The sequence below is a fragment of the Ischnura elegans genome, chromosome 3, assembly GCF_921293095.1.
Source record: "Ischnura elegans chromosome 3, ioIscEleg1.1, whole genome shotgun sequence".
Classification (NCBI taxonomy): domain Eukaryota; kingdom Metazoa; phylum Arthropoda; class Insecta; order Odonata; family Coenagrionidae; genus Ischnura; species Ischnura elegans.
Window position 1 is genome coordinate 57,400,150 of NC_060248.1, and position 24,918 is coordinate 57,425,067.

The window sequence follows — 24,918 nt, forward strand, 5'->3', positions numbered from 1 at the left end:
GATTTGGCCACCTCGCCAACCGTATCCCAACCAACGATTCCCCAACGATGGGCCAACAGAGCATTACAGTCGGGCCTTCGTATTCCCAACCCAAGGCCAACAAATCTCCAACGATATACCGTTGGCCCTTTTACATTCTGCCATCCGTTTCCCAACAAAAGCTATATTTTACTGGCATTTCTCATTTTTATAGAATGAAAGTTAAATTAATTTACTTTCTCACTTGATACGATACCGGTAGATAGAATCTTTACCTTTAACTCCCTATAAATCAAAATGAAATTAAATACATTAACAATCAATGCTATGGGACAAAGTAAGGTTACAGTGGTTAAAAGTGGAAAACAAAAAATCAATATCAGTTCAGAAGGTCCCCAGCTTTTATTTTCACAAATTAGGACAATTTTTATTAGGACAAAATTAGGAAAATTTCATCAGCACCTTTCTATATTACAATTTGGCACACACAAAAACTGTCCATCTTCTTCATAGGGCAACAGAACACACTTAGATAAAATCTGGGTGGACTGAAATTTGCATCCAGGTACTAATTTTTTTACTACAAATATACCAATGGTACCACTTCTAAGAGGTAATTCAAAGAAACCCTCCTTGTCACACTGCAAGATGTACACCCCTGAGTTATTTGATTCAATTGCCTTCACAATTCCTATTCTCTGGTCTTCGGTAACGAAATTTTTAAGTTTAGTCCATTTTACTTAATTGGATCAGTTATAAATTAATTAATCCTAACACAATGCTAGATTAATTATAGCATAGTGTTAGGATTAATCAAATATCCCCCAGAAAGCCGTAAAACTCGCCATTTTGAACCATTGTTCTTAAAACTTTCCTGGAGGACGACCCCGCAACTCCTGCTTTCCCTGGCGGGTATGCAATACTCCCACACTGCTAAGTATTACTTGCGCCTAAACCCCCCCCCCCCTATTGGAAAATTCTTATAAGAAAATTTCTTATTAGAAATTGGACATATTTCTTATGAGAAATATGTCCAATAATTTGTTCTTACATAAGAAAATTTCTTATAAAATTTTTCTATAAGAAAAATTCTTACAACTATCAGCTACAAAATGTTATTAATAAGAAATTTTCTGATGGAAATATTTATTATAAATATCATATCAACATGCTTAAAACACTTGGGCAAACTTCTATAAAAAGCTACATAAGATATACATCCCTACTGAGAGTACAAAGTTAGCGTTATACCAAATTCGATCCAAATGTAGACGCCTATATCTGGTATACAGCAAACCTAATGATTTCCCATGAACCAAATGTAGATGTCTATCATTGGTGTACATCAAAAAGGACACTCAAGCTCTGCAAAGGTCACCTGACTGGCCAGACAAGGCGATGTACCATAGAGGTCTTTCAGGGCATGGGTTCTGTATAGGGTTAACGTCCTCACATGCTAAAAGAAACTAAAATCATTGAAACCAACGATAGCCTAAAATGATGGACTGATAATTGAATACGACTTTGGCAATCACTACGCAATGAAAGATACAGGAATCACAATATGGAATATGATTTAACCTGGAAAATTAAAGAAGCAAATGAAATAAAATTCAAGTTCGACTGGGGATAGGTACTTCAAGAAATTATATGGGAAGGAAAAGTAAAATTTGATAAATCAAATGCATATGAGCAATGTTTATTTAAGATACCAGAGAGATGAGACCTCTACATGCAGATTTGGATAGATAATGAAAGAAATAAATAAAGCAAAATGGAATTTGATGCCATTGTGGAGAAAAGGATATGTAGAATATGGCTAACAATGAGTGCAAGATTTAGGGATATTAATAGGAGTCACAGAAACACTGATTGAGTATAATAGTTGATGTATTTTCCATAAAATAATAACTGTGCAGATGTTATTTAGGTTTATACTCATACAAATTCAATCTCATTCTCTTCAGAGAGGTCTACATCACTCACTTTGTCCATTGAAACACTGTTTTCATTAAAACTTCCACTGATACTAGATATGCCACAATCTGAAAAAAATATACATATCGATCTCTCTAAATTAATGATGAAAAGTTTAAAATTCCACGAAACTATCTGTTTAAGGTAACATGATTTTAGGAATGCCAGTTTTGTAAGACTTACCAAATGAGGTCAATGACTTATTTTTGTTAGAAGCACTCGAATTATTTTATTTAACTGCTATCACAAAGACATAGTGAATGATTAACATATAAAAGCAATCCCTAACAACCAAACAAGTTTTGGTTGTTAGGTTGCTAGAGAACCATGTGAACCGTATCCTGCAACGTATGCAATCGTACTATAATGTTATGATGTCCCAACGGTGGCCCAATGATAATTCATTTCGTAGGGCCATCGTTGGGGATTTCCGTTGGGCCAACAGCATAAACCCTTTCGTTGGGCCGACGAACAATATCTGCGTTGGGCCAACAGTGGAATTTGGTAGGCATATCCACCCACAATGAGCCAACCGTGACTACGGTTCCCCAACCGAGGCCCAACGGTCAATGTTACTTGGGAAGTCAATTAAGTTCAATAAATTTTAGCATTACTGTGGTAAATGTTTAGGGTTGAATTAATGGACATTTTCACTACTTTTTGGCTGTTATTGGCAATACTAATAATAATAATGCAATTTTGACTACTTAATACGTAAACTAAAGGCATTGCTAATACCTGAAACGCACTTGAGACCAGATTAAGCAAACATTAATATCTACCCTACATTGCAGACGCGACAAAACAGTATTCGCCGTATTTGGGCTCAGTTCGACAAAAATTGGAGGGGTTTTCGGGTAATCTTTCTTAGGAAATGGATTTCTCTTGTGAAATTACTCGATTCGGGGGTTTAATTTCTGTCCTTTTAACTTATGCACTTTGTACTGTCTTCCCTCATTGGACCTCATTATTTCAGTACAAGGGCGTACTCAGGATCAAAACTCGAGGGTGGCAAGCCGTGGTCGTTCAAGTTGTAACCCAGAAAAGATTAAGGAAACCAAAATTTCAAGAAAATTATGAAAGCGCTTTATTAAATATGATTTTATGCATTCCCGGCGAATGATGTGGGTAAACTCTTCTCGGGATTCCCACCGGGTTACTTTATCCATAACGGTCAACGTTTCAAACTCCGACTTGGGGCTCATCCTCAGGGCTGCTGAAACACTTTCTAAAAAACTTGTTGTAAAGAAAAATTTTTCAACAGTTTTTTTTTTTCGTTTTCAACTAAATTTACTCTAGCGCCTTATTAGTTTTAAAATTATTTGCTGGAAAAAAACATTTTTATTTTAATATCAATTTCCTTGGTTATAAATAAAATTTGTTCTAAACTATCGTTTTGAACTAAATTTACTTTTGCTTATAGGGGGGAGGCAGCTGCCCCCCCGACAAGCAAAAGTATGTTTTACGTATGTATACGTTATGTATGTATATGTAACGTATACATACGTGAAAAAAGTATGTTTTACATATATAATCCAAAGTATGTGTATGTATGGTACGCCCATGTTTCAGTACGTTCAAACTACTCTGCATCTCGTTGGGATCTTCGAATTCTATACATTAGTTTAACTCTGAACGGAAGAAGTGTTCTCATGACTATGATGGGTAAAATGAGTTCGGAAGCCTACCAAACTAAGTTTTCATATGCAAGCTCACCTCTTTTTTTAAATTATTACCTTGAACGTCAGAGTGCCTTGTCCAATCAGGCGGGGATTTAGGGGTTGGCCACTTGGCCCCGCTTTGGCGAGAATCCTTCCAATTTAACTATCCGATCCTTCTCATCGTGATTAAATGGCATATTTTTAATATTGCAATTAAGGTTATGTGATTCTCATGGCACCTCCATTTATGACCCGAAGGCTGAAGAGCCTAATGTGCTTAGACCCTTTCGTGGCGTTTAAAAAAAACTCGTTGTAGATGATGCCGGTCGGACCCTGAAAGTAAATTTTCTTGATACTCCTCTGCGTCTGTGTTTGAACTCTCTGATGTTGTTAGTCTCTGTATGTGACATTTTGTTTTCAATTAACATTACACTATATGTATTATTCTGTTTTCAATTATTAGTACTCTATATGTAATATTCTGTTTAGGTTGTCTTTTATCAATGAAGTCAGAACTGTTTAGAAAAATTAATGACACTTGTTGTTCCGCGAATATACTATCTAATTGGATTTAAGGGTATTTCATGGACTACGACTGGAACGAATCTGAAATGGATTTATTATCCATATGAATATAAAATGCAGATTATCGGCGTATTTCTCGTGCAATTATTATGTGCATTCTTGTTTTTCATTCTTGCTATGATCGATGAATTTTTTTAAAAATGCAAAATGCTAAAAAAGGTTTTTTGTTATTATTTCAGGGAATGTTCCTGGTGAAATGCGCCAACGAATGTATGGCTCAGGATGGTGAAGTCAGCGCAATATGGCATCGGGAATGCCCATATTTTGGAAAACCGATGTACTTCGACTGAGCATGGCTGATGTCAAGTTTTAAAGCCTGCTTGTTCAAGGAAAATCAAATATTTCATTTCTGAGAGCAGACATGATGTGATCTCTACAGCGGAATGCAAGAAATAATATTGGAACATCATATACTCGCCTCCTTGTTTTAATAAAAATATTGATTTGTCAGTTTTCATCGTATCTGTGGAAATAAAATATTTATTGGAAATAAAGGATTCCTTATTTCTTCCCTATACTATGAGTATGCATCGATTAGAATATCGATGAATTCACCTTTCCCTTTATATTGGAGCATGTATTTTATAGAAGTGACGTAAGGTATCCCTTAAATGCTTTGAGATGGTCGCCAGAGTTCGCTGACTCTCCTTACGTCACCGGTGACGTGAATGCCGTCAGTTAACGTCACGGCATACGAATTTTATTTTCAATTTTCGGCTGTGATAGATTTTGTCAAGTGAAGAGACCCATATCTTTTCCGTCTTTTTATCTTAATTTTAAAGGCGAAAAGCTGAATGAAGAAGATTGTTTTTCCTTCGTAACTTATCTTTCACTACCGTCTCGCGAATTCTTTTGATGATATGAAATTTCGCCTCTGAGTGAACGACTTTCTTGTTTAATTTCAAATACAGTTCCCTTATACATCGGGAAATCTCACCTATACACTAGGGATTTGTGTTACGATGGTGTCACAACAGGCCAATTTCCTTGAGCGACACTTTGATTTCCTAATTGAGCTTGTCTGTAATGCATACTATTTAATACATGGGTCACATCTATGGCCCGGGGGTCACATCTGGCCCGACACATAATTTCACCCCGGCCGCCAAACGAATCCCTGCGTTGGCAATGAAAAAATAATTATTGCATCGCTGAATTATTCATAGCTGGGGAATTATTCGGACCAATGTGAAATATAAATATCGAGCAAATTTGTCCGATGACCAATTTGAAATAAATTCTTAATGACTAATTATGACTCATCTAATGTGGAACCCGATGATAATGAAATTTTAAAGTGAAAACGACAGTATAATTCGTCACACTAATTTGGTTGCATAAAAGTAAAGGCAGGAATTTATTTAGTTCACCCTGATTTTTTTCCAACAATATATTATTTGATTTTTCCATGTTTGTACTCTAATTTTTGAGGATATTAAATTGCTGATTTGTTTGTTTTATTTTAATTTTTTATTCATTGGGCCCTCATTAATGTGGGAAATATATAACGTGGCCCTTAACTTGAAAAGTTTTGAGACCCCTGTTATAATAAATATCTTGATATTGTGTTTTGCTCTGTGTACTTATAATAAGCTGGACAACTAAAAAATAATGGTTGCATTATTTGGATAGGTGAAGCTAAAATCTAGGATTTCAATCATGGAAACTCGTGCATGTGTGGTTTGACGTAGCCTGAGAGGACCAATACCAGGGGCAGACAAAGGTGTTCGTTTTTTGGGGGGCGGGGGGCAGTCACCGTTTTCCACTGCTCCTTGGTGGTATGCAATACCTCTCGGCGTCAATGCGTCTGCTGATACCAGTGGCTTTTGGATATTCTCCAATTGTCTTCAAACATTGTTCTTTGACGTGGAGTAATAAAAAATTGCATTGGAGAGCCACCGGAGCCACCTTGACGACTCATCATATTTTATATTTTTCTAGTTATTGCGGCGCAGGGCGCCACCCTTAACCCGCACTCCTAGCCATGACCGTATACCAGAGGTTTTCAAACCTTTCAATAGAAGGGCCACATTATGTATTTATATATGCGGGATGAGGGAATGAAAAAAATAAATCAGTGCCAGAAATTTAATTTCCTCGAAAATTAGAGTATGAACATGGAAAAATAAGAAAATATCTTGTTGGAAAAATCAGAGTAAACTAAATAGATCCCTGCATTTATTTTTATGCAACCAAATAAGTGTGACGAATGATACAGTCGTTTTGACTTTAAATTTTCATTAAAATCGGGTTCGAGATTAGATGAGCCAGTTGAAAGAACTGATTTCAAATTGGTCATCAAACAAATTTTCCCCAAAGACTAATTCCCCAGCTTTGAATAACTAAGCGGAACCAGCCGTGCGATAGTCATGTTTTCAAGGCCAGCACGCAGGGATTTTTTTGGCGGTCCGGGTGGGGCCCGCGGGCCAAAGTTTGAAGACCCTGCCCAAACAGTAGTCCTCAGAATTTTCCTCCATATCCTCTCATCCTCGGTGATGGCCGAGTACAGATGTTCGAATCGTTGGCGAACGCTGAATTGGTCACCTTTTTTTTAGAAAGCATGAGTAGGTATACTTGTCGAATGAAATTTATAATTTTAGGCTGTTATCGTGTAAAATGCTTTGATTTCCTTTCGATGCTGCTATTCATCTGTGGTAGCTTGAATTAGCAAAAATACTCACCATGAAACGAGTGTTGTAATACAGAACACAGGTTCTCCTCGGCCGATGAATAGGATACATTTCAACGACTTAAGTCTGAATCACATCATCATTTTTTTCCGTCCTTCAGATTCACAGCTCCTGCAATAGGTTTTCAGGGATAACAACAGTGATCGCTGGACCAATCATCATTGAATCACAAGGCCACTCCCACAGTCCCGTTTTTCATCGTTTATTCCGTCATATTCCGTATTTAAAGCAGTCATTCAATTATTAACCTACAAGCGTGGCGTTACTATCGAGGGCGGATCCAGATTTTTTCTGGGGGAAGGTTTGGGGGTCGGGGGGACACAAAGGTCTTCTCATATTTGAGAATAAAAACAGCATAAAATAATTACTGTGCGCAATACTCTCTTTATTTACAGATGTAGGTCATTAATGTGCAATTAAATTGTTGAGGATCCGTAATGCACAAAGAGAAACGAACGCAATTATAATAATAATAAATAAAAAACATGGCAGTCGTGGAACTGCCGTTGGAAGTGAGAATTTTTTATTTTAAAAATTTTGAACGTTTGTTGATGTTAACAATGTACAAGAAGACTATGCTAATAACTGGATGAGGAATATAAACTTGGAAAAGCAAAGTTACTAGCCGAAATACAAGAAAATATTTTTTATAACTTTTGCTGTGAACGAAATCAACTTACTATTGTCAACACTAAACGTAGCGATCCTTTCTGCTTCAGAATATATTTTCATCCATGAGGAACGAGCTCTTTCTCTTTTTATTTCCCTCTCCTTCGTTAACAGCGAGGCGGTGACGATTTTGAGGAGACGGTCACGCGAGTTCCGAGTTTTTTTTTACCAATCTGAAAAAAGTGCCTAACGCGCCATAAGAAGTTTTCACTTCAAAAATGTTTCTCCACGTGTTTCCTTTTTTATATTTCTACAATATATAATTGTAAACACTTCACATTTATAAATTAATTTTATGGCACAACATTCGAATAAGCTACTCAAATTGAACGTATAAAAAGAAATTGAGTTATATAGTACCAACCTTCACTATTCTTGTATCGAGTACACTCTCCTGTACGAGACGGTGATGCGAGTCTAATGGTTTGTACCCCTCCACAAGCACTGTGTATATAGCGAGTATATATTGTGTTTATGTAGAATATACACAATTATACATATATGTAGTAGCGGTGACGGTGACGCGAGTCTTTTACGCATCTACGAAAGTGCTCAACGCGCCATAAGAAGTTTTCTATTCAAAATCTCGTCTATTTTTAAGTGTCGGGGGTGGGAACGTGCCCTCTTACCCAAATTTCGCCTATGGTTACAATAGCTGTTAACGGTCGAGAGCTGTGATTGACTGAAGGACGGTGCTAACGATGGTTTCAGCGACGAGAAAGGAGACGTGCCGATTGATGGACAAAGGGATGGGATTTCCATCCCTCGAGCCATCGCGGAAATTGATCACGAGAAACGGCCATTTTTTCCGCCATAACTGGAGCGATCGCTGGAGCCGTCCCTCGAAAAGGATAGAAAAAAATGATAGGGTGATTCAGGGTCGTCTGTCGGAAAGGACATACATGTAGGTTCACGTATAAAGTCTTCGACTGGCAAAAATATGACCAAAAGGCCGTTTTACACGGGGCATGTCATTGCGCAGGTCAGCACTGAAAACATTTTTGAAATTGCGAGAATGCGAGCTTGGAATTAGAGTAGGGGCTCTTTTGCCATCTCGTACCTAGCATTCTAGCAATACACCGCTTTACGTGACGAAATTTTGACTGCGCCTTCGTACATAAGTCCGATTGAGCAAAGACGTAGCCCATGTAAAACGGCCCTAAAACTGTGCTAAGACGGCTGATGTGTATTCACTCCGTGATAGTCATAGTAGACGCACTTTTTACGCCAGATTTTTAATCTAAATATTTCACACAGCCGCCGATGATGTTATAGCGAATATCAATCTTGTTAAGAGCGTGTAAGGAACGTAGGGAAGTTCATATACCAAACGTTTTTTGGCCCTCTACCCTGATTATAAAGGTATCCGCAAACTTTAAACCGTCCATGCCAGGTGTGTCGCGAATTTCGAAAATTGGCGCGTTGGAACTCGACGTAAAAGTGTTAAAAATTGGCAATAAGCGATTGAATATACCTTAACTGATTTGGGTGCTGTGACTATAACTAGGACAAGTTACTTAAAAATTAGCTTGTGTGAATGATGATTTGCTATGGCATGCACAAAGGGTGGTAATATTGAAAATATTTGGTTTGCTAGTCACAAAGCAGTTTAAGGCGAGTATTGGCTGGTGGCGCAGGTGAACCCCTCATTAGCATACTTACCTGGCGTAGAGGTGTAACGGTGATCTCCAAGGCCGTTCCTCCGGGACGAGGCTTGCCCATTGCACTCCGGGCATGCTGACTCCTGCGATTGCCCCAAATGTGGGTAACTCGGGCGCGTAATTTTTGGTAGTAGGGACTGCGTTCGCGCCGTCCCTCAATAATTGGTAACCACGACTAGTACTATTGGCAATCATCGCTATGGGGTGACTCCAAGCATGCTGCAATCATTCTCGCCTGTATCAGAAACGCGCTCGCTTGCCGGGGACAGGGCAAGCACATTAGACAACGATTTATTACAATAAACTATTTACTTCTTTATTAATACTTTACTTAACATCAGTCAGTATTAGTCATTCCAATTGTAGGAAGTCAATAAGAAAAGTACATCTACATAATACCGTGCGAGCCACCTCTAGGGTGTTTGGCAGGGGGTGATCAATCACCAGCATGCAATTGGACTCCCACATGCACACCACACGGTCCCTTATTGATCGTGGAAAAAATGACATTCGGAATCTGTCTGTTCTGCAATCTAGAATAAGAGATTATAACGGCAGCAATAGAACGCGTAAATAGATTGCATGACTTGTAGTGTAGCCTACTAACCTATGTAAAACATAATGCATGTTTCTGAATTTCTATTCTATATTCTATTTCTAACAGCATATAGTAGTATAGTTTGTTATTATACGGGACGTTTCTTGGACGGTGTGGTGTGCATGTGGGAGTCCAAATGCATGCTGCATGCTGGTGATTGATCACCCCCTGCCAAACACCCTAGAGGTGGCTCGCAGGGTAATTTGTAGATGTAGATGTAGCCTACTAACCTATGTAAAAATTAATGCATGTTTCTTAATTTTATTATTATTTCTAACAGCATGTGGTAGTATAATTTGTTAGTATGCGTGACGTTTTGGACCGTGTGGTGTGCATGTGGGAGTCCAATTGCATGCTGGTGATTGATCACCCCCTGCCAAACACCCTAGAGGTGGCTCGCACGGTATTATGTAGATGTACTTTTCTTATTGACTTCCTACAATTGGAATGACTAATACTGACTGATGTTAAGTAAAGTATTAATAAAGAAGTAAATAGTTTATTGTAATAAATCGTTGTCTAATGTGCTTGCCCTGTCCCCGGCAAGCGAGCGCGTTTCTGATACAGGCGAGAATGATTGCAGCATGCTTGGAGTCACCCCATAGCGATGATTGCCAATAGTACTAGTCGTGGTTACCAATTATTGAGGGACGGCGCGAACGCAGTCCCTACTACCAAAAATTACGCGCCCGAGTTACCCACATTTGGGGCAATCGCAGGAGTCAGCATGCCCGGAGTGCAATGGGCAAGCCTCGTCCCGGAGGAACGGCCTTGGAGATCACCGTTACACCTCTACGCCAGGTAAGTATGCTAATGAGGGGTTCACCTGCGCCACCAGCCAATACTCGCCTTAAACTGCTTTGTGACTAGCAAACCAAATATTTTCAATATTACCACCCTTTGTGCATGCCATAGCAAATCATCATTCACACAAGCTAATTTTTAAGTAACTTGTCCTAGTTATAGTCACAGCACCCAAATCAGTTAAGGTATATTCAATCGCTTATTGCCAATTTTTAACACTTTTACGTCGAGTTCCAACGCGCCAATTTTCGAAATTCGCGACACACCTGGCATGGACGGTTTAAAGTTTGCGGATACCTTTATAATCAGGGTAGAGGGCCAAAAAACGTTTGGTATATGAACTTCCCTACGTTCCTTACACGCTCTTAACAAGATTGATATTCGCTATAACATCATCGGCGGCTGTGTGAAATATTTAGATTAAAAATCTGGCGTAAAAAGTGCGTCTACTATGACTATCACGGAGTGAATACACATCAGCCGTCTTAGCACAGTTTTAGGGCCGTTTTACATGGGCTACGTCTTTGCTCAATCGGACTTATGTACGAAGGCGCAGTCAAAATTTCGTCACGTAAAGCGGTGTATTGCTAGAATGCTAGGTACGAGATGGCAAAAGAGCCCCTACTCTAATTCCAAGCTCGCATTCTCGCAATTTCAAAAATGTTTTCAGTGCTGACCTGCGCAATGACATGCCCCGTGTAAAACGGCCTTTTGGTCATATTTTTGCCAGTCGAAGACTTTATACGTGAACCTACATGTATGTCCTTTCCGACAGACGACCCTGAATCACCCTATCATTTTTTTCTATCCTTTTCGAGGGACGGCTCCAGCGATCGCTCCAGTTATGGCGGAAAAAATGGCCGTTTCTCGTGATCAATTTCCGCGATGGCTCGAGGGATGGAAATCCCATCCCTTTGTCCATCAATCGGCACGTCTCCTTTCTCGTCGCTGAAACCATCGTTAGCACCGTCCTTCAGTCAATCACAGCTCTCGACCGTTAACAGCTATTGTAACCATAGGCGAAATTTGGGTAAGAGGGCACGTTCCCACCCCCGACACTTAAAAATAGACGAGATTTTGAATAGAAAACTTCTTATGGCGCGTTGAGCACTTTCGTAGATGCGTAAAAGACTCGCGTCACCGTCACCGCTACTACATATATGTATAATTGTGTATATTCTACATAAACACAATATATACTCGCTATATACACAGTGCTTGTGGAGGGGTACAAACCATTAGACTCGCATCACCGTCTCGTACAGGAGAGTGTACTCGATACAAGAATAGTGAAGGTTGGTACTATATAACTCAATTTCTTTTTATACGTTCAATTTGAGTAGCTTATTCGAATGTTGTGCCATAAAATTAATTTATAAATGTGAAGTGTTTACAATTATATATTGTAGAAATATAAAAAAGGAAACACGTGGAGAAACATTTTTGAAGTGAAAACTTCTTATGGCGCGTTAGGCACTTTTTTCAGATTGGTAAAAAAAAACTCGGAACTCGCGTGACCGTCTCCTCAAAATCGTCACCGCCTCGCTGTTAACGAAGGAGAGGGAAATAAAAAGAGAAAGAGCTCGTTCCTCATGGATGAAAATATATTCTGAAGCAGAAAGGATCGCTACGTTTAGTGTTGACAATAGTAAGTTGATTTCGTTCACAGCAAAAGTTATAAAAAATATTTTCTTGTATTTCGGCTAGTAACTTTGCTTTTCCAAGTTTATATTCCTCATCCAGTTATTAGCATAGTCTTCTTGTACATTGTTAACATCAACAAACGTTCAAAATTTTTAAAATAAAAAATTCTCACTTCCAACGGCAGTTCCACGACTGCCATGTTTTTTATTTATTATTATTATAATTGCGTTCGTTTCTCTTTGTGCATTACGGATCCTCAACAATTTAATTGCACATTAATGACCTACATCTGTAAATAAAGAGAGTATTGCGCACAGTAATTATTTTATGCTGTTTTTATTCTCAAATATGAGAAGACCTTTGTGTCCCCCCGACCCCCAAACCTTCCCCCAGAAAAAATCTGGATCCGCCCTCGATAGTAACGCCACGCTTGTAGGTTAATAATTGAATGACTGCTTTAAATACGGAATATGACGGAATAAACGATGAAAAACGGGACTGTGGGAGTGGCCTTGTGATTCAATGATGATTGGTCCAGCGATCACTGTTGTTATCCCTGAAAACCTATTGCAGGAGCTGTGAATCTGAAGGACGGAAAAAAATGATGATGTGATTCAGACTTAAGTCGTTGAAATGTATCCTATTCATCGGCCGAGGAGAACCTGTGTTCTGTATTACAACACTCGTTTCATGGTGAGTATTTTTGCTAATTCAAGCTACCACAGATGAATAGCAGCATCGAAAGGAAATCAAAGCATTTTACACGATAACAGCCTAAAATTATAAATTTCATTCGACAAGTATACCTACTCATGCTTTCTAAAAAAAAGGTGACCAATTCAGCGTTCGCCAACGATTCGAACATCTGTACTCGGCCATCACCGAGGATGAGAGGATATGGAGGAAAATTCTGAGGACTACTGTTTGGGCAGGGTCTTCAAACTTTGGCCCGCGGGCCCCACCCGGACCGCCAAAAAAATCCCTGCGTGCTGGCCTTGAAAACATGACTATCGCACGGCTGGTTCCGCTTAGTTATTCAAAGCTGGGGAATTAGTCTTTGGGGAAAATTTGTTTGATGACCAATTTGAAATCAGTTCTTTCAACTGGCTCATCTAATCTCGAACCCGATTTTAATGAAAATTTAAAGTCAAAACGACTGTATCATTCATCACACTAATTTGGTTGCATAAAACTAAAGGCGGGAATGTATTTAGATTACCCTAATTTTTCCAACAAGATATTTTTTTGATTTTTCCATGTTTATACTCTGATTTTCCAGGGAATTAAATTTCTTAAGATTATATTCAAGTAACTTGAGAAATTTCTTCTGAATCCCTTCCAGAGCATTAATATTATTCTCATAATATGGATTCCATATCACAGTGCCATATTCCAGAATAGATCTCACTAGGGTAGTATAAAGTAGTAATAAGCAATTTACATTTTTAAAGTCCCTACAAATTCGGTTATAAACCCCAACAAAAACCCCCAACATTTTGTATGCCTTGATAGTTATATGTTCAATATGCATTCTAAAGCTTAAATTATTTTCAAATAATATTCCTAAGTCAGAGAAGCAATTTACTCTTTTCAAGGGGGTACCAGCTAAAACATAATTACAAAGAAAAGGGGCATTATTTTTGCAAAAGGTCATTACCTTGCACTTATTGATATTCAATTGCACATGGTTAGAACCACACCAAATGAGTAAATTGTTGAGGTATTGTTGTAGCTCCTTGAAATTCTCAGTGCAATGAATAGGGTGGTAAATTTTAAGATCGTCAGCATACAACAGACATTTTGCCGGGTGAATAAAAGGACAAACATCGTAAATAAATAAGAGAAAAAATAATGGTCCAAGGTGGGATCCTAAAGGTATACCCGAAGTTGCAACGAAATCAAAAGATTGTGAGTTACAAATCTTTACTCTGAGAATTCTGTCTGAAATGTAGCTTTTTAGCCATGACAATAAAAGACCAAAAATACCATAAGCCTCAGATTTGGAAATTAGGATAGTGATTCACTCTGTCAAAGGCTTTTGAGAAGTCGCAGTAAACAGTATCTATTTGATAGTAGTTCTGTAAAGACATGGTAATATCATGCTGGAATAGAGCTAAGTTGGTTGCTCTTGAGCGTCCCTTCGTGAATCCGTGCTGTTCATTAGTTAGTTTTCTATTAAAGGTCTTAGCTTATCAGTGACTAGGCTTTCAATGACTTTAGCCAATGCAGACTGTATTACTATGGGTCTGTAGTTACTGACATCATGCTTGTTGCAACGAAATCAAAAGATTGTGAGTTACAAATCTTTACTCTGAGAATTCTGTCTGAAATGTAGCTTTTTAGCCATGACAATAAAAGACCAAAAAATACCATAAGCCTCAGATTTGGAAATTAGGAGAGAGTGATTCACTCTGTCAGAGGCCTTTGAGAAGTCGCAGTAAACAGTATCTATTTGATAGTAGTAGATTTCGTTACTCAAATCATCGGCGACTATGTGAAATGTTTAGATTAAAAGATCGGGAGAAAAAAGTGCGCATACTTCTTGAATCCACATCAGTCGTCTTAGCAACATTTTAGGCTAGGTTTTTGATTGGAATGATTTTATGTATGTACCTACAATACCTACTTGTATGTCCTCTCCGACCGATGACCAATTCGGCCAACGACTAAAGCCTGTATCACGCGATCATTTTTTTCCATCTATGTCCAGGAGGCGTTCATGGACAGGAAGGAGCTTCTGAGAGGTCGTTGTGTAAAAGTTTAAAGAAAAGGTTAGTGAAGAGTTTGATTTGGAGTGTAGCTCTCTACGGTGCGGAAACGTGGACACTGAGGAAAGAAGACGAGAGAAGATTGGAGGCATTCGAGTTGTGGGTATGGAGAAGAATGGAGAGGGTGAAATGGACGGAGAGGAAAAGGAACGACGAAGTGTTGGATATGGTTGGCGAGGAGAGGCAGCTTTTAGATGAGATACGCAGGGGACAGAAGGTATGGATGGAGCGAGTACTTAGCGGTGAGGGGATGTTGGAAATGGTGTTGGAGGGTAGAATGTTAGGGAAACGAGGCAGGGGAAGGAAAAGAATAGGATGTTTAGATAGATTGAAAGGGAGTAGGCCTTACAATGAATTAAAGAAGGCAATGCTGGAAGGAAAGGGAGGCTCCCAGATCACTTCTTAAATACTCCATGGAAACCTACCTTAATCGGTAGAATACTATAATAATAATGTCGAGGGACAGCTCTAGCCAGGGGCGCAGCTATGAATTAAGGGAGGGGGGTTTAGGCGCAACTAATACTTTGGGGAGTGGGGCTATTGCAAACCCGCCAGGGTAAGTGGGACTTGCGTGGGCCCTCCTCAGGAATAATTTTAACACTAATGGTTCAAAATGGCGAGTTTCACGGCCTTCTGAGGGAAATTTGATTAATCCTAACACTATTCAATTAGCAATACTAATCCATTAAGTAAAATGGATTAAACTTAAAAATTTCTCTGACCTCTGGGGGGGGTGGGGGGTTATCCCTCTAACCACCCCCCCCCCCTCGCTACGCCACTGACTCTAGCCCCTTCGCTCCGATAATGTGGGTACAGAATTTTTACGCAAATTTTTAGGCTACTTAGTAGTTTTATTTTGTTATTCATGTATCAAATTTCATTTTAAAAAGCATTAACCACTCACATAAAATTCATTTCAAATCAGTATGTGGGTACATTTACATGTTACTTCCATATCAACAATATTTACATAATATTTATGTTATACCGATAGTGAATCAAAAACCAACTATCAACTAGAGTAACTTATACTGTATACATATATTTGCAGTCTCAATAATGATTCAAATTGGCGATTAAAGTTACTAATTGGTGCGATTGAGTGGTAGTTCCCAATTGTAAGGGTATTTAAAAGTGGTCATGTGGCAGGAGCGAGCGTGATTGAACACTTATTTCAAGCGCACACTTTTGTGATACTTGATTGGACCTATCCTTTTGTGGAACCATATTTTTTTAAATTTCCTGTCTCATATTTTGTCCCCCTACACACGCAAAATTGATCTTCTTCTTGCCATTTCTTGCGCAGAGCTTCATTATTTATATTAAAACTCCCTGAAATTTAAAAGAAAAAAATAAGTGCAAAACGATAAGATCAACAGAAGACAGCAGAAGAAATAGCAGAGCGGCGCAACATACGCCAGGGAAAGACCCAGAGGATAGGTCATTTCACACATAGGTCATAGGACACGGCGATTTCGAGATGAACATAACCGAGGGAATAGCAGAAGCATAAGCGCCCAGATGACTGCCAAGAGATGAATACTTGGAGCAGATCAAGGAAGACCAGTAGAGGAAATATATTTTGTCCCTCAAGGAAACGCTTAGAGATAGAGAACAATGTAGGGGTGTGGTGTGCCTATCGTATGGTTTGCAGATACCATGACGATAACGACCGAATAGCCCCATTGGAAAAGAAAATATACCATTGAATCACATCTTCGGCAGGGTAAAATTTGACGGAAGATCAGTGACTGCGCTTCCGTGAGAAATGTAATGATGCATAAGTAGCCTTAAGATGCGTTTACACTGTGTAAGCATGTTATATGGAACAAGTTAAATACTTACAACATGTTTTACGGAAAAGTTACAAATCCGTGTAACACGTTACATGTAGCATTGTTTTATGAAACGAAATATCGTGTTATACAACAAGTTTTTGGTTTCCCATACGAAGCGGGAATCCAAAAACTTGTTGTATAACACGAATTTTTGTTTTATAACACTGTGTTACGCGAAATATGTTACACGGATTTGTAACTTTCCTAGTCACGCCACGGGTGTAGGTGTACCTTCTTTCTCTTTAGCAGATCCCGTCACCGAGGAACAGCACTTAAAAAAAAGGTTTTCTAAAATCGAGAGGCTCCCACTCTTGAATTGTAACTCACCATAATTCCTTAATTTGAGAGTGGATCCCACTAAAATTGTAGCCTTAAGAAAATATTATTAAACTAGCAAGCCACCTGGCGTTGCACGAAAAGGTTAGTAACCAGAGAAGTGGGAAAGTTGGAATTCATTTTAACGTAGCAGGATTTTTAGGCAAAGGAACAAGGCAGGTATGGTGGTGATATACGTACGTACAGAATAAGAGATTTTGATGGAACTAAAAAGGATTTTAACCAGGATGACGAGTACCCGCGACAGTTTATACGAAGAATTTCGAAGAAAATGTTCAAAAAGCTATGAAATATAAGATGCGATTCTAGTTTTGAGAGTCTGGATAGACCGGACAAGAGCGGTGTTGTAACTATGGGGGTGTGAGGGGTATAGATCCTCCCAAAACACTTCAGAAATATAAAAATAGTACTTAAAACTATTGTCTATTGTTTGACACATAAGGACTGCATCTGCTAAAAGTTAAACTTAAGCTTTAAGTTAAGTTGAAATGACTCCAATGTTATCCCACGGTTGACTCAAAATTGAAATAAGACGGTGGTGAGCGGAAGACGCTGAACAGCAAAAAATTGAAAAAACGATTTCCGTATACTACGCACGGCTTATACCCAGGTCCACATCATTAATCGTTATGTGAGTTCATTAATTATTATTAATCGTTACGGGGGATGTAGTCCTACCCTTGGGTATCCCGTCAACACAGACCCTCAAAATTCTAGAATCGCATCTTAAATTTCAGCGTTAAGAATATCCTCCTCGAAATTCTTCGTAGAAACTGTCGCGAGAACTCGTAACATCAGATTCCTTTGAAAAAGCGACCAGCATCAGTCGGGAAACGTTGTGGCCACCCAAAATTTTATTCGGGGACATAGCCCAAAAGTTATATTTTCCTTGTATTATAACAAAACTTTTTATCGGCGCGTCCACCGTAGCAGTGGACGAGAGAAGGGTGACTCATACATGCCCAACATACCGCATCCTTGCCACGCTTCCGACGTAAACAACGTCCTTATCCACCCGGGTCGAGGTTACCGAGATGGAGATAACGAAAACACCCGTTTTCCGAGAAAAAACTCATTTTCTTCAGTGTAGATCGAGGGAGAGAAGGATGAAGACCTCAGCGTGGTTCTATGTGCTCCAAGCACTTTCCCTGCAGCTCGCCTGCGCCAGTGTTGAAGAGCTGGGAAATGTCTTCTTAGTCCTTTTAACAGAAGAAGAAGCTTCCAATCACAGCGGTCCATTCATTTTGGACGACTACTTTTGCCTCGACTCCACCATTCCGCGAGACCAGTCGTCGTGCAAGGTTCGCGTCTTGTCTTTGGTGAACAGCACTTTCGCAAACGCCCGAATCTGGGAAGCCTCGCTTGATTTCCAGCATCCCTCGAGACCCAACACTGTCTGTCACGTGAGGTGGCCATCGCACGAGGACGTCAGGACGTGGTGCGAAAGGTCAGCTGTGCGAAGGAATGGATTGCCCAAAATTTGGACAGAAACAGCGACTAGTGGCGAAGTTGACTTTTACGACTTGATCCGGTCAGAGGTGAAGTGCCACCATGGCATTGGCACAATTCGCTACTATCGAGATGGCCTATACGGCTACCCAGAGAGACGACCCACCGTGGTCTTCCGTACAGTTTTTAGAGGTTGTGTGGCCGGTATCGTCAATGGCAGACGAGTTAACTACTACCGCACGACGGAGCCCCCATGCCGCTATTTCCGCAGGCGGAGGTGCCGGCCGTTGAGGAAGGATCAGTACGACGCTTTGGTGAGGGACATCGAGCGAAGTGAAACATATGCAGATTTCCGCACATCTAGTGTACGACCTCATCTGCAATCTTCCGTCGGCTTGTATACTGCCGAAGATGTGGTTGCATGAAAATTTATATATCTTTCGGTAGTCATCATCACGACATGGCAAACGTAAGATTGGTATAAAATTGATGGTTTGCGGCGTGACTTGGCGAAATTGCTTCATTTTAAATAAAAAACTTTGTAAATTTCACATGTTTTTTTTACTAACGACCAGTTCCGTCGCTGTGCGACGTCGTCAGGTGCCCTGCGAGCAACCTCTAGGGTGTTTGGCAAGGGGTGATCAACATGCAGCATGCAAGACGATTACCACATGCGCACCACACAGACATAAAAATGTTACGCATGCCAACATATTATAAAAAGATTATAATATTATAGAGGAAACAATTTATAAAAGAAATATAAAAGTACTGCTCTTGCGGGAGGTTCGCCTGACGACGAAGTGTTAATTGGAAACCAGGGTCGTTTCAATAAAGTTTTCTTATTTTGAGAACAACAAAGTCAGTATTATGATTTACGTGAAGAATCGGCTCCATGAAGTCACGCCAGATATAGATAGACACCAATTCCCATACCTGAGGGGAGCACTCAGAGCTTGTTGAGGCTGTTTTACAAGGGGAACGTCATTGCGCAGGTTAGCACTGGAAACATGTTGAAATTCCGAGGATGCGAGCTTGGAATTAAATCAGGGGCTATTTTGTCGTCCCGTATTCACCGCTTTACACGACGCAGTTTTGATTGCGCCTTTTTACATACGTCAGATTGCGCTATGATGTGCCCCGTGTAAAGCGGCCTTTACGCAATGTATTCACCGCGATCTAATTCTTCCTCAGGAGTGGGATTCCTTTTTGTACATCATTTGCTTAAATACAGACATTTAATCTTTATGATCTTAATTGGTTTCCGCGGGGCTTCGGAAACTACGTGTCACTGGAATGGTTGGATTTGTTGAGTCATTGAGTGAATCCCCTATAAAGAGGATATTTGCTGGCAAATAATACGAATGAGTATTTAATGACCGCTCGAGGCTGAAGTCAATTAAAACATAAAAAAGCACTTCGTTCCAAGTTGTGACGTTTAAAATCATCTCAATATGCATCTGTATGCATTTATAAATTGATAAAAAAAGGGTTTGACTCTTTAGAGCATAATCCTAACCTGACCAGAATCTTGAGGTAGAACGTTATCCATGAATTAATTATTCGAATATTCTGATGTTATTATTTAACTTCATTAGACAACTTTTTTGATAAGGGAGAGAAACTTAATTATTCTACTTAACATAGCATCCGAAGTTAAACAGAGAAGTAAGTTCAGTCGACATGCGCGCATTTGATAATACCATCTTTTCACTATAACTGTGTACAACAGAAAGAAATCCATGGTAAGTATAATTCTTATTGGGAATTAATATGTGGCGTCTTATAAAAATTTTCATTTAGACACTGAGCTCAACAATTAATTTTAATTATTTTTTTTTCGAGTTATGAGATGTTCAACTCCAACACACTCAATAATTGGTATTTACTAATTTCGCTCAGGCCTTTTCGCTGTAAATGTCGCGCTCTCAAAATAAAAAGTGTAAAAGTATATTTAAATAAAAAAAAGCATTTTTGCTTTAAGTGGTTCTGTGAATCCTTTTCCATTAGCTATTTGTATTCGAACTCGAGTATTCAAGATTCATACATTAATAGATTACACTAGACGAAGTCGGATTACAATAAAAAGACAAGAAATGGGAGTACTTTAGCGGTGTTATTTCTAAAAAAAACACCAATAATGCTTTCGAAGGGATGTTACTCGCGTTTAATATTACATCTTATTGCTTATCGAGTAATCGATTTACATAACTACATCTTTCATTAGTCTCATATATGACATTCAACAAAAAAAATAGAGCGATAGAATGAAGCTGTAGTCCTAAATTCTCGCTCATTAAAAAGTCACGCCCTCTTCGAAAAGGTTACAATAGTATTGATAGGGTAGTTTACTTCATCAAAGAAAACGAAAGGCATTGATTGCGATTCGTTACCCACCATTAGTGTATTCATAATACACAAATTATTTGGTTTTTGAAATACCGGTTTAGACGAATGGCAAGGGTCAAATTTTATCCTCATTTGAAAAAGGCCAGATTGGCGCCCATGCGATTCCACTCCACGTGACGTCACAGGGACCTAGTTTCTACACGAGAGGATAGGAGTTATACATCGTCTGAGGTTACCAATGCATGCATGAGGCACAGAGCTCAGGGAAACGTCCCTTAATAATCACCTATTAAAACTGCCTATGGTCGGAAAGTTTCCTTCGTTTGATAAGGTATTAATAAACCTTTTTTAAGCCAAGCGCTACCAGCCAGCAAGGTACTCAGCTACCCGCTAGCATCCTGCATCCTATCAGCGCTCAGAGCCTCGATCAAGGTCACCTCACAAGGCGGGAGGGGGAACCAGAAGTGAGTCGCACGGACTTTTTCCCATCATTCCTACTTACGCGTCGCGTTTTCGCGTGCTTGAAATTTTTCACTTTTCATTTAATCGCGAAAAATAGATATCGTCATTTAAAAATCTAAAAGCGTGAAATACGTAGGTACTCCAGGAGTAATAATCTTTCGATTTAGGCAATAAAAAAAGAATAGGAAACCACCCTATTCCCTCCTGAGGGAGTAAAAATAATTTTAAATGGAATTTTATCTTTCCATTTAAATATTTTATTTAAATCTCCTGTTCATTGGAATTGCTTCCGTTTCAAAGGATGAAGAACTTTTTCCGAAACTTTGGATATTTAATTTCCGCTGTGATCGATTGACGTCAACTCTCTTCTGATTGTCTAAGTAGCATTCTGGTATGTCCGTGTATTTATTCTCATTCAAGAAAACGGATGGTATGTTTAAGGCTATTTGAAGTTCGCAAGTTCATTATACTGAGGTCAATGTATGGATGTGCTCCTTGCCCTGTGAGTCTTCAGTGTTATCGCTTCAATTCAACAAAATACTTTTATTTTTTTGAGCGGACCACCCTCTTCTTTTTGGAAGCTTGTATTTAAAGCTGTAATTACAGAAATGGGGGCACGTGTCCCCTCCAGACGCTTAAAAAAATTGACAAAATTTTTTATACGGTTATCATTACGTTCGTTTTTTTGTGTGAGGATATTTCGTACAGTAATTGTTTTATCTTGTTTTTAATCTCAAGTACGGGAAGATCATTTGCCTTTCAGACCCTTATGCCTTATGCCCCCCAGAAAAAAATCCTGGATCCTCCCCTGCAAACAGACATCCTTTTTTATACACAAATATGGATCAAACTGTTTCTTGACACGCGTATATGGGCGCCACGTTTTGGGTTTATCCCCCAAAACCCCCCTCGCTGCGCCACTGTCCAACACAGGTCGGGATGTGGGCTCGGAGAGGAACATACCGCAGCGAAACAATACGAAAGGAAACGTTTTTTTTTTCCGAATATTTTAATACATTCATTGATATTGTTAACGGTATTTATGAATACTTCAAATGAATTTAAATTTCCGCTATTTCACTTAAAAAATACTGACGTTGAATGTGAATTTGACCAATGGAAAACGATGAAAGATTTTATGTATTAATGCTTTTTTTTATGTTTTACAGCTTGATCATAGAATTTCGAAATACCAAGGACGTCCATTGATTGCGTGAGGTGATTTTGGCCATTTTTGCACCCCCTCCCTCCTTAGGGAGAAATCGTGAGATTTGGCTCGACCTTCTCCCTCTAATCTAACGTGAGATTGTTCAAAGTGCGTATTTTCGGAGTAAATACGTTACTCTATCCTTCATTGAGTTTGATTGATAAAAAGAAACAATTTTTAATTAAAATTAAATAATTTGAAGCCATGTCAAAATAGAATGTCGCAAAGGTGGACCCTCCTTGGCTGGCCGGTAGCTATAAGCAATTGATGAACTACTGTGCTAATTTGTGACGCTCGCATAACCACGATTAATATTATTCTGCAGAATTTAGTCATATTTTAATAGAGAAACACGTTCTGCTCAATTCAACCCAATTTTACTCTGTTTCTTGCGGAAAAAAATTACGCGATACTTTCCAGGATCCTTCTTTGCCCCCCACGTGAGATTGGGTCTTGACCCTCTCTCCCCTAAACGCTCTACGTAGTAGGACAGTTTCCTCCATCAAAGAAAACGAAAGGCATTGATTGCGATTCGTTACCTACCATTAGTGTATTCACAATATACAAATAATTTGGTTTTAGAAATCCCAGTACAGACGAATATTAATGGTCAATTTTAACCTCATTTGAAAAAGGCCAGATTGGCGCCCATGCGATGCCACGTGACGTCACTGGGACGTTGAAAATTTTCACATTTCATTTTATCGCGAAAAATGGATATCGTCATTTAAAAATCTAAAAGAGCGAAGTATGCACTCCAGAAGTAATAGTCTTTCGATTTAGGCAATAAAAAAATAATAGGGAACCACCCTATTAATGGACGAACCTATCCCTTATGTGCCCCCTTGAGTTTTTTTTAGTATCTGCCACTGCTTCACTTTAACCCAGAGGTAATGTTTCTAGCGTTAGAACTTGCTCATATATAGGCTAGAGGGAACAGATGTGGGCATAATTATTTTCAACCCCTCTGCTTCCATGGGAAATCCATATGAGAAAATATTCATTGCATTGAACCTTGGACCTTCGGTGCTTTGAAAAATTCTGTGGACCCAGGCTTTCTACTCTCTTAGAAAGTTTGTCATGTTTGCATACCTGTAACTAGACAATTATGAAATTACATGGTAGATAACATTGAAGTAGTGTGAAAATCATGCACGGATAGTCAGCAACACACCGTACTAGTTATCAACCTCAACTGAATCAAGAAAAAATTAAGGAATCAAAGTTTAATTCCGAACTTAATGAATCAAAGATATGTTGAACTTTTTCTACTTTGTCAAATATGTACTTCCATTTTTCGGGTTTATACTCTGTGTAAAATACAATATTTCAAGGTTTATCATTTACTTGAGGCAATAGAAATTATTTTTACATTAATTTTTTTCTTCCATATAGAAAAATAAAAAGACATTGAAGGGTTTAGAGAAATTTTAACCACGGTCACAACAAAGCTATTTGTATTAGAAGCCGAAGAAAAAATCTGCGACCATCCACAATTACAAAAATTTCCACCATTCGGACTAGTCAGGAACAAGTAGGGCTGGGCAGTATTCCAGTGCGCTGGTTCTGCATTTTGTTTTTTCTTCATAGAACTGGCAGACCAGTTCACCATTGTGATTAATATCAGATTACCGTTTCAAATTGTCGGACCGATTTTTCTCAAATAATGTTCTGAACCATGGCACTGGCTTTTTCCTTGACAAGGTTCAGAACTAGTGCACTGGGGAAAATGCTCTGATGATTGAAATCAGCTCGGCTGAATAGCTGTCTACCTTCCCATCTCCATTTGAACCCAGCCAGTCTCAACCATATCAAGCAAAGGATTTGGGTGTCTTAATAACATTGTAATTTTCGAATTTGTCTTCATCTTCTGTACCGCACAGCCCTAGCATAAATGGTCCATGATGTGGAGCACTCTCATCCTTAAAAAATGATCACACAAGTTCATATTGATAATTAAATAACTGCTTGAATTTTATGGAGACATGTAAGTGAGCAGCCAACAAAATATAATAACTCAATTAAGTGAGCAGCCTACACAATACAAATATGTACATAGTTAACTTACCTAAGAGGTCAGAAACCAGTGTGGCAAGGACTGCGTTTAATCCTAAATACATTTTAGCATGGCCTGCACAATTAGCTGTTATAATAGAACCCAAGGGGGCATGAGAGATTAGTTATAGAATGTATTGTTAAACTCACAAGATTAGTTAATTTATACAGGAGCATGATGGCTTA

At 39.0% G+C, this 24,918-nt stretch overlaps 2 non-coding genes across 2 annotated transcripts; one reads left to right on the forward strand and one right to left on the reverse strand.

Annotated features, from left to right (window-relative positions):
• Positions 1-9,215: 9,215 nt before the first annotated feature.
• LOC124156683 lies at positions 9,216-9,379 on the forward strand. The gene has a single exon (XR_006864385.1). It is a non-coding gene; the product is annotated as a U1 spliceosomal RNA (small nuclear RNA).
• A 1,086-nt stretch (positions 9,380-10,465) lies between these two features.
• LOC124156684 lies at positions 10,466-10,629 on the reverse strand. Its single transcript, XR_006864386.1, has one exon. It is a non-coding gene; the product is annotated as a U1 spliceosomal RNA (small nuclear RNA).
• Positions 10,630-24,918: the final 14,289 nt, after the last annotated feature.